Source organism: Sinocyclocheilus anshuiensis, unplaced genomic scaffold, assembly GCF_001515605.1.
Source record: "Sinocyclocheilus anshuiensis isolate Anshui unplaced genomic scaffold, SAMN03320099.WGS_v1.1 scaffold374, whole genome shotgun sequence".
Classification (NCBI taxonomy): Eukaryota; Metazoa; Chordata; class Actinopteri; order Cypriniformes; family Cyprinidae; genus Sinocyclocheilus; species Sinocyclocheilus anshuiensis.
Genome location: NW_015546051.1, coordinates 637,308 through 648,080, shown reverse-complemented (window position 1 = coordinate 648,080; position 10,773 = coordinate 637,308). Strand labels below are relative to the sequence as shown.

At 36.6% G+C, this 10,773-nt stretch overlaps 1 long non-coding RNA gene across 1 annotated transcript; it reads left to right on the top strand.

The window, feature by feature from the left end:
• Window positions 1-3,709: 3,709 nt before the first annotated feature.
• LOC107699180 (uncharacterized) lies at window positions 3,710-4,192 on the top strand. The gene is made up of 3 exons (XR_001635428.1): window positions 3,710-3,797; window positions 3,915-3,942; window positions 4,054-4,192. It is a non-coding gene; the product is annotated as an uncharacterized LOC107699180 (long non-coding RNA).
• The last annotated feature ends 6,581 nt before the right edge of the window (window positions 4,193-10,773 follow it).

Genomic DNA, 10,773 nt, shown 5'->3' with positions numbered 1-10,773 from the left:
GATGGATCAAATCGGGCTTGCTTAAAAACCCAATGCCTGAACAGATGCTCGCCTGCTCTCTCTCTAGAACTGTGGCTTTTCGCCGTGGCGACCGCGCGACAAAGCGCTCCCATGCCGTAACATCACGAGCGAGACTCCAAAACTCAAACACTTCAGTTGAAACTTCATGACCGCCAGAGATCTTCAAAAGCCTCAAGTCTTGCAAACTTAAACTTTCTCAGAAGAACTGCTAAAGCCTCTGTGTCACCAGGCAACCAACCAATCACCACTGAGGGCATTCCCAGAAACTATGTCATCCAGACGCCCGACCATCAACCAATCAAAAGCCGGGATTCCCTCAAGCAGCCAACCAGGAAGCTTCTCAGCAAACGCAAGTAACAGGCAAAATCTTTTCATCTCTTGCTGAACTGTGAATTGAGTTATAGCAGTAAACGTAAGATAAATCTCTGCTTTGTGATTCTCTCAGGTTGCAATTTAAAGAACTCGTAGGAAAACGAGTGTTAGAACTTTGGAAACTTCATGCAACTCCGTTAACTCATTTTCCTGAACCTTTGTGTGTATGTGTGTGTGTGTTTTAGCTTAGTTTAATGTAATCTAGAATAGCCAATAAATTCTGGTTTAATTTATAAAGAAGTGTTGTCTGGTGTCGTGAAATTTTGTAAAGTTAAAACTCTGCCAAAATCACGTTACCTAGCTCGTAGCTTATAACTTATCAAATGCACGTATTAACCCATGGCCAGGGAAAATACAAATATTCAAATTGTTAATATACACGGACGTTAACGTCTCGCTGGACGAGTCGTTGATACAGTGTACACTATCAAATTTGAAATCAGTTCTAATCAGGTCTTTTGAATAATTAATTTCATTGTAAAATTCAATGAGTTAAATTCCTTACACCCTTCATTTAACTGTATGTTCAGTAGAGAAATACCAATTATGTGAATTATGAATGCTTTGGTTTCATTATGAAACAGTAAATGTTACTATTGTTTATCTATATCTGTATTTATTTTTGCCGACTATCTACACCTTTGATTGTACCTCTGTGGCCCTTCCTTTTCTCTACTAATACACCATTGAAAGCTAATAACCTGTCTCCTCATTATTGGTGCTCTGTCCGGCACCCAGGGGGGTTTACTCATCCATTACCTGATAAGAACCTAACAGTCCCAAAGTCTCTCCAACATATATTTCTAGAAACTGAACAAATATAACTACATGTTCCAGATTTGTTTAAGTCATGCTACAGATAAATTACCCTACAAGGAAAACAATAAATTAGTCTCTGGAGCATTCGTCATGTTCAGTTGGTTTCACTTTACAAATAATACAAATAATACTCTCATCTGAAGCAAAAAAATATATAAAATCTGTAACGTAGTTATATTTCTAGAAGAAAAACTACAGTGCCTAAACTAATATAACTACATGTTCCAGAACGAACTAACTAGCAAATAATACTCTCATCTGAAGCCTTGGACTTGAACATGGTGGGAAAAACGCTTAACACTTTCTCTTTCACAAGGCTGAACTTTATCTCTCTGGTTTTGAATTTCCTTCCTTATGTTTCCCGTTCTGTCTTACACAAGCCCCTGTTGAATTAAAGGGTATTTTATTGCATTCCGAGAGAGGAAGTCCATGTAGAGATGACGAGACTTTTCACTCTCCACTATAGAAAAGCACTTGTGGTTTAATGTCCACCAACCATGTTGCCCACCAGCCTCCTGTATTTCATCTATTGAACAGCAGAGGGCAATACGAAACACATGCATGTTCACTTAAAACCGATCCACCCCCACAAAGTCTGCACTGTAATGAATGAGAATGCAAAACCTCATTCCATCTGATTCATATCCAGACAGGTGACGTTAAACTAGAACAAATGTAGGTGTATATAAGAAGACCGAGTGAAGACATGCTGTGGCATACTTCGCATTTACCAGAACAGAACATTTATTTCAACTGAAAACATTCTAACCATTTGTCCTTAAATAACCTCAAATGAAAAAGGAAATGTAGCCTCAGTCTTGGCATGACTGAAAGAAATGTCGTCATCACTAAAACAAACTAGCCAATAAGCTCAAGTCATAATAGCCAGGTGAAAATGCGAGGCACCAATGTAAAAGGGTGGGCCTTTTACAAGATGTAAAAAAAAAAGAAAAAAAAAGAGAATGAAGACGGACCAGTTTAGAAAATGTCAGCTTTACCCGGTCCACAGATGCATACAAGGCTAGTTAGCAGCATAGAAAGTTAGCACTGTAGAGAAAGACTTGAAAAATACTTATTTCTGTATGTAAAAACGAATATCTAACTCTTCTTCTCAGCACATTGTAAAAAAGTACAGCTGGTCACAGGAAAAAGGCATCATGGGTAAGAAACACATTTTCTCAGGGTGTGGCTATTGCTGTTCGCAAACAAGCTTTTTGTAGCAGCTGAATGAATAAATGTGAATATATTGAATGTGTTTTTTTGTCAACAATACATTTAAAATGTTCAGAGACAGTATGTTAGTGTTGTGTCAATGTATTTTGTGCATTCGTTCAACTTTTAACATTGCATAATACATGTATTCATTATATAGATTTTAGCAATTAGCACTTAGCATTCATAACCAGCAATCGTTGTGATTATTAGTGTGTTATATCTAGTAAATATGTGTGCGTTTTTTTTATTAATTTTTTTGTCAAACTCTTAGTCACAAGTTGGGACAATAAAATCACAGACTTCCTGCACTTGACTGTGGTGATGTCACATAAAAAACAACCAAAATGGCAGCAGTCAGTAACAAGTAGCATTATATAGCTACTGATTATTGTTTGATATGGCATTCTTTTAAAACCCATGTTATACGTGGTGTGCTTTCCTTGTTCTTTAATAGCCTATATTTCAAGAGCACAAAAAGGAGAATTAATGGAGTGACTACCCTGTTGAAAAAAACAGCATATGCTGGTTAGGTATGTTTTGAAGCTGGGATGCTGGTTTGAGCTGGTTTAAGCTGGTCCTTTGCTGGTTTATGCTGGTCCTTTGCTGGTTTAAGCTGGTCCTTTGCTGGTTTAAGCTGGTCCTTTGCTGGTTTAAGCTGGTCCTTAGCTGGTCCAACCAGCTTAAGACCAGCACATGACCAGCTAAGGACCAGCATAAACCAGCAAAGGACCAGCTCAAACCAGCATCCCAGCTTCAAAACATACCTAACCAGCATATGCTGTTTTTTTCAACAGGGTAAGTATTTTTATTTATTTATTGTAGTCAACAACCACAACAAAACTGCACATCCTTTTTGATGATATGAGAGAGTCTAATGCTGTGTACCAGTTTGCTTATACTTAAATATAAGTATGTACTCTTTTTGTGAAGAAAAGGTGCATACTTCTGAGTGTGTAAAAGAGTAGGCACGTTTTAGGACATACTACTGTCATAATTGGGGTTTTAATGGACCATGCTGTTGTATAGTTACATGCATCCTGTCACAGTAAACTGGCCAGTCAATCATCTTGTCATGGTTAACATCCTTATATACACACTCAACAAGTTGATGTAGTTTAATTTAGCTAGTTAACAATGTGTTTAATTGTGTTTAATAACAAATTTAAAAAAAACTGTGATTTTGCCTTGTAATGTAATGGTGTGCTGTAGTTTATACACATATTTTGAGCTGATTATGTGATGGCATCTTCCAGATAGCTCCACATCAGTGTCAATTGGGATAGCCGTGGCGTTTGGGATCTTGGGATTGTTCGTGCTTCTCTGTTTGGTGCAGATCTGCATCAAGAAAATCAAATGTTGCAACCGCAAAAGTAAGCAGCATCCTCATTCCTGACTAACAAACCAGCATTCATCAAAGTCCTTGAACTAATATACAACAATGCAAGTAAACAGTGAGGAAATTATTATTGTTTTCTTTTCTTTGACAGATCCTTCGGTGAAAGACAAAATTTTAACGTAAGATAACTTACTAATATTTGTTCGTTTATTTGTGTTTGTGTTTATGTGTGGAATAATTTTATTGTTGTTTTTTGTATTTACTTATTTAAATTGTGTGTATCTTAACAGGAAAGTTGGGATTAAGAAATCTTCACCTCTATTTTCAATCAGCAGAATTGTTGACAAGAAATAACGGCCGTCACTGCTCCTATGTCATTCTCACTGCCTATACATAGTGTACATACACCCTGACATAATCTAATTTAGTCCATGTTTTCATTATTTACAACACTTGTAACTGTAATTATTTCCATATTATTATGAAATCTGTCAATTTATTTATTTTTCTTTATTTCTGTGAAAAGTGTGATTCACGTTTCTGAGGTGAAGGTGTTAGTGATGCGGATGTTGATGATTCATATATGGTAAACAAATAATTTTCCCACTGCTAGGGAAAAACAGCACACCTTTATTGCTTTTTGCGATCACTTCTCTTGTTGTCTTTCTCATTCTCTGACATTCTCTGAATTTTGTCACCGTACCAGTCTCACCACAAAAACACGGCGATGCCTTCTTCTCAAGCCAAACTATTTCCACATAAAAATGACATCAAAGGTCATCGTATACCCTAATGAAATATTAATCTCTTCAGTCGCAGTAGAAAGATCACAACATCGTCATTGTGATTAACAAGGAAGTCCTCTCGGGTGATATATTTCCTGTTAAGCAATATTATGTGTGTGATGAAATATGGATCTTGACTCACATATCACAATTTCTAATTTCAAAGGAAAATATGGTCATATTTGATCAGATTTATTAGTCTAGTACAGGGGTAGGCAAGTTCGGTCCTAGAGAGCCGCAGTCCTGCAAAGTTCAGCTCCAACCCTGAAAAAAAAACTCACCTGCCTATAGCCTTAGTAATCCTGAAGACATTGATTAGCTTGTTCAGGTGTGTCTGATTAGGGTTGGAGCTGAACTCTGCAGGACTGCGGCTCTCTAGGACCGAACTTGCCTACCCCTGGTCTAGTATATTATCCTCTATGTGTGTGTGTTGATCTTCAAACTTTTTTTTTATATTTTTTGTTATTTTTCAATTCAACTTTTCACTCAAATTGTACCGTATAGCTATTCAATTTATAAAATGCAAAATAGAAGCATTTTGGAACCCATTAAACATTTTTGTTGTGGTTGATGTTCTTCTTTGGTGATCATTGTATTTTTTTTATTTTTTTTTTATTCGGTTTATGACAGTATCTCACAGCAGCGCACTAAACCGCAAGCCAGACTAAGCTTTATTAGCTGTTCAACTGACGCAGCTCATGCAAACATCTGTAGAGGCTACTTATTTTCTGAGCTGGCATGCAACAAGCAAAGCATTGCGGTGGTCTGTAGGAAGTGAGAGACAGCATAACATTTGAGGTTCAACAGCCTGTTCACCTCAATGACTTTTATGAGACCAGGCCTGTCAGAAACACCTGCTGGTCATGCATTGGTCATTGACTTCCATAGTATGGGAAAAGAAAAAACAAACAAACAAAAAAAACACTATGCAAGTCAATGGGGACCAGGTGAACTATCCCTTTAAAGGAGCACCTAAAAATAAAAATAAAAAATAATTATTGCCATTATATACTCACGTCATGATGTTCAAAAACGTCTCAGGTTACTTATGTAACCATGGTCAGTTCAAAGTTCCCATGAAAGGGAACCATATGCTTTTAATTTTCAGTTGACACAAAGAGACATTTTAATTATCTTTACACTGATGTTTTCCATGCAGTGACACTTCATGGTAAAAACACCACCATATTCACATTTACTGATAGTCTTTATGTTGGCTAATTTCCCCCTCAGAGTAAGAAAAATATGTAATAGCAACTTCATTTCTTGCAATTGTGGCTTTATATATCCCAATGCTAATTTAACTCACATTCAAGACTTTATGTCTCATAACTAAATATTTTTAACTTTATATCTCACTTTATCTTGCAGTCTTCCACAGGAATCTCGCTCATATGGCTTCGGAAGGCTAATCTTATGCTGTCGTATGGCACAGAGAACTACTGAACTACTGTAATGATCATTTATTGTGTTTTTGGTCATTTTTGCAGCTTAAAAGCTGTGGTTCAGCATAAATTCTCTGTTAAACCACTAGATGGCAAGGAAGAAAAGAACATATCAAGGGACATAAAATGAATACTCCTGTCTCCTGACCATATATTGAGGTCTTATGAAGCAAAACGATTGGTCTGTGCAAGAAACTGAACAGTATTTACAATCGTGTGAATTAATTATTCTTTTGAGTCGATTATTTTCGATAAATTGAAATCGATTTGCAAACTTTTCTGAATGATTCAGTTTGATTCACAGGACTGCGCTGTCTCACTGAATCATTTGGAGTGGTTTCTCAGTCAGTAAACAGTAGCGTGAAACTATGGCTGTGTCACATGAATAAGGCACCATTCACAGCAAAATTGTGTTTAATATGACGGTATCTAGCCTATAGACCCCCCCCCTTAAAGCTTCCGCGACTCCTATGTCCTACATCATCCACTAGAACGCCACTCTCTTGTGAACGCACATACGACTCTTAGCGGAAGCTAGAGATTATGGTTTATATAGTTTTAAATATGGATATTTTTCTCACACAAATGCCTCGATTCACCTCAGAAGGCCTTTATTAACCCCCCGGAGTTATGTGGAACACATTTTTATGATGGATTTATGCACTTTATTTTGCTTCAAAATCTTGACCACTATTTTCTGCCATTATAAAGCTTGAAAGAGCCAGGACATTTTATATATATATATATATATAACTCTGCTTGTATTTGTCTGAAAGAAGAAAGTTATATACACCTGGGATAGCTTGAGGATGAGTAATGCTACGTTCAAGCCATATCGTAATTACCGTAATTTCGAGATGACAGCACGTGACGTTCTAGTCAGAGCTGTTCACGTCCTTGGACTCAGAATTATGCTTTTCTATGGCAACACTATCTATGCCTAAACAGAGCCTGCGGTGCTCAGGTGGTACAGCGGTCACGGGGTGCAAGTCGTAGCTTTCAGAAAACTCCCAGTTCACAAGTTGTAATTACGAGTTCTACGAGGACATGAACGGTTTTTACAAGTTGGAATCTCATAATTACCTTTAAGGTTACAATTCATTAATTGGCCAGGTTTCTTATGTATCTTCAGATGAAATTTGCAGTCGCCCCAACCAGCATATAAATTATTTGCACTTAATAACTGGGTTAAATAGATGATGGCCTGATGAAAGTTCTAGTAAATTGTGGGAATGCTATTGTGATGTTTAAGCTTTAGGCAGTTGCGTTCTACAGTTAACTTAATATGGTCAATTGATTCTTTTTGTGAGCAGTCTGAGACCTACAGAGCTACTGAGAAACTACAACTAAAAAAACCGCATTCCTCGTCAGCCCTTCCTACTCACTTCCTGTCTGGTACTCAGCATGAGCCATGCATCAGTCTTTGTCAGAACATTTTGACTTTTTGAATCTTACAAAATCTTACACTGTGAACTACTTTGTTGACTCATTAAAAGTTGATAACAGCGTTGAAACTGTGTAGTAGGGTGCTATTTATTATATCTACATATTAGAGTGGGGCAAACCCTGAGATGATACACTCAAAATCTCTCTGTTCAGTGTCGGTCATGTGTGGCAGATACTATCTGTGAGGGCGGCATAGAAGCTGGGAAACCGCAGTCATGACTAAGCTGATAGCAGTTATTCGCACACTGGGGGAGTGAGATGTCAACTTAACCCACAAAAACTCCACGATTTCCCCATTTTCTTCTAACCTGTAGGCATCTTTTCTTTAAAGGGTGACGCAGACAAACAAATGCAATGTCTGTGGAGTTCACTAGATGAGAAGACTAGGATTTCTGCTACTGTAGAATTTCCAGTGAATGTTTTGAGATCTAGTTCGTTTTAGATATTTTTGAGTTCTAGTTTTTATTTTCTGTTATTCATTATTCTCCATTTGGGTAGTTGGATTGACATGTCAAGCAGTAAAAGTGGTGACATGCTATACATCTAAAACTACTATACATCTAAAACTGCTTTTAATTCTTATAATTATCACAGATAGATTTCTTCATGACTGATTGGCAGCTTTAAGCCGTGACATCAAAGATAGAAAGCATTCTAAAGCACTTCCTGTGTTCTATCTTTGGTATGTCTCAGTTGCTCTGTAGAACTTCAACATAATGTATTAAACTGATTAGTACAGTAAGAACGCAACTGTGTAAAGAGCAAATTAAAGCCCAAATATCATACATTTTTTGACAAAAAAATTCAATTTTTCAATAGGCTTTTTAAAGATTTTTTGTAAGTAATGAGAGTTTAATAATGAGTATATTTGAGAGTATCATGAGAGAATCATTTAGAGAGTTTATTTCATTTTAAATTATTTTTGTATGTAGTGAACGTAGTGATCATCATGATATTATCTGTAAGACACGGTATCAACCAGGGCTCAACAATAAGGACTGCCTGATGGCCCTGGGCCAGTGTGACCCTTGTGACAGTTGACGGTTCTGTCACTGGCTGGATCGGCCCACTGCTCAGTGCGCCTTCTCTCGCACGTGAACGGACAAATACATATAAAATTATGCCAAAATACAAGACATCTTGGGAAGTTTAAACTATGCAAATGCAAGATGATGCGGAAGAGCTCAATTCAGTACTTGCGCGCTGTTTCTATGCGCACAGCAATGCAATGCAATCATTTCCCAAATTGTCATTTGTGTGGAAAATATTACCAAGTCTGTAAACAGTATGTTAACAGAGGCCAGAGACAAGATGCACTGAAGACGGACACGAAGAGGACAAACAGAGAAAATACGGTACCAGACAGAGCAAATTCATTGGTTGCCATGCTCGAAATACTGGAAGAAAATCAGTGCATCCTTAACTGGAATACTGTTAGACCTACCCGAAAAACTTTCAAGGTTCATTTCATTTTTATCTTTGAACTATTCAACAATGAAAACAATAAGTTTAATTGATTGATTGATTGATTGATTGATTGTGGCAAGGCCAGTGAAATTTTTGCCAGGGCAAGTAAAAAAGATTTAACCACTGGTCCAACAAGGCCAGTAGAAATATTCCTTATCATTGAGCCATGTCAACATTATCAAAATCAGTATCATAACACTTGTACACAGATCTGTAGAACAAGTCGGTTACAGAATTACATTTTAAAATTTAAATACAAATAAATAAATAAAATAAAAACTGTACTTGGAAAAAAAAAGGATGACTTTGAATAGCATAATTGTATAGTTGTGTTAGGATGAGCTGAGCAAGTCTTGCATATGTATTTCCTGGTTTGAGAGTGACTTCCTACAATATATATATATATATTGTTATGGAAAGTGTTATACAGTTACATCTGAACTGACCTGAAAATGTTTCTTCACATGCTTATGCATCTTATAGTAGTTAGAAAAAAGATCAACTTAATTTCGTCAACTTAATTTAAACGGAATCTTTTCCAGATTGAAATAATTGTCTTTAGTACAATGGCAATATAAATAAACAATTATTTAAAATTTGAAACAACATGTTATAAAAAGTATAACTTTCACCAGGTATTTTAGACTTTTCCATACAAAGGAACATATTATTTACCACCTGTTTAGTGATTCAGTGCAGTGTAGTCTGTAGTACAGAAAGTGAACCGTTTTCGCTATGCATCAGCCTGACACTTTCAGAATTGAGCTTGTGAGATTTAATGATGAATTGTTAGGTGGGTATATATGTTGTTCTGTTCTGTATCAGTTGTGTGGTTTCTTTGAGCAATCAATTTACTATTGAGATGAGAAGCCATTCTACAAATGACTTCACACAATACTTTTCAGGGAAGTCGTGGCCTAATGGTTAGAGAGTCGTCCGAGTATGGGTCACCATACTTGGCCACATGTCACGTCACTTTTCGGAGAAAGCAAGTATTCAAATCAATCCTCATGCTGTATTGCAGTCCATATCAGATTGAGGTCTTTCTTTGAGAGAAAAAAAAAAATCTGATAATTACTACAGTGCCAAGATTGATTTCTGAAGCATGTACAATTCTCAATGTGGAATCTCCATGACCTTCTGTCTCCAAATCAACATTTTTCCAAATGTATTATGTATAGAGCCTTGTAAGCTTCTGTCACAGTGTGTTGAATCTGATGTGGGAAGAGTACTGTTTGGTTCCTTCCCTATCTGAAGATGGAGGTCATTTATTGTGGCTGAGTTTGCTCTCTTATTCTCACTCGCTTTCTCAATCTGTTTCATCATATACTACAGTGACTGTATGGAATCATTGAGTAATGGGCTTGCACAAGATCTCTTGTTTCGTTCTTGCTTTGGAAGATGTGTTTATATCCAGGACTTTACCAGGGTAAATTGCTCATGGATTCTCCAGAACTTAATTTCATTCATAGTTAGATTTTTTTTATTTTTTTTTACAAAAGTGTTACACAGGGTTTGCATTAGCTGTGAAATCCATCTCATATTCTGTTAAGAGGAAATCACAAGCATATCCTGTCATGTTAATATGCAAACAGTCACGGGTTTTCGTGGGTTTCTACTAGAGGAAGTGCTGTTTTTTCCTGTGTCATTAGTATTTGTATATTTATTATTAAATTGGAATTTCATACGGTATTTTCTTGCCTCATGATTTGTGTACGTTCTTGCTAGCGATATGCAGAATCACACGTTTCACATTTGGGCCACATTTTGACTTTTCGGAGAAAAGCATTTGATCTGTATTTTCATTTTATTTATGTCTTGTTTGACCACTTGAAATGACACTAAAGTGAACAAAAAGAAAAATACA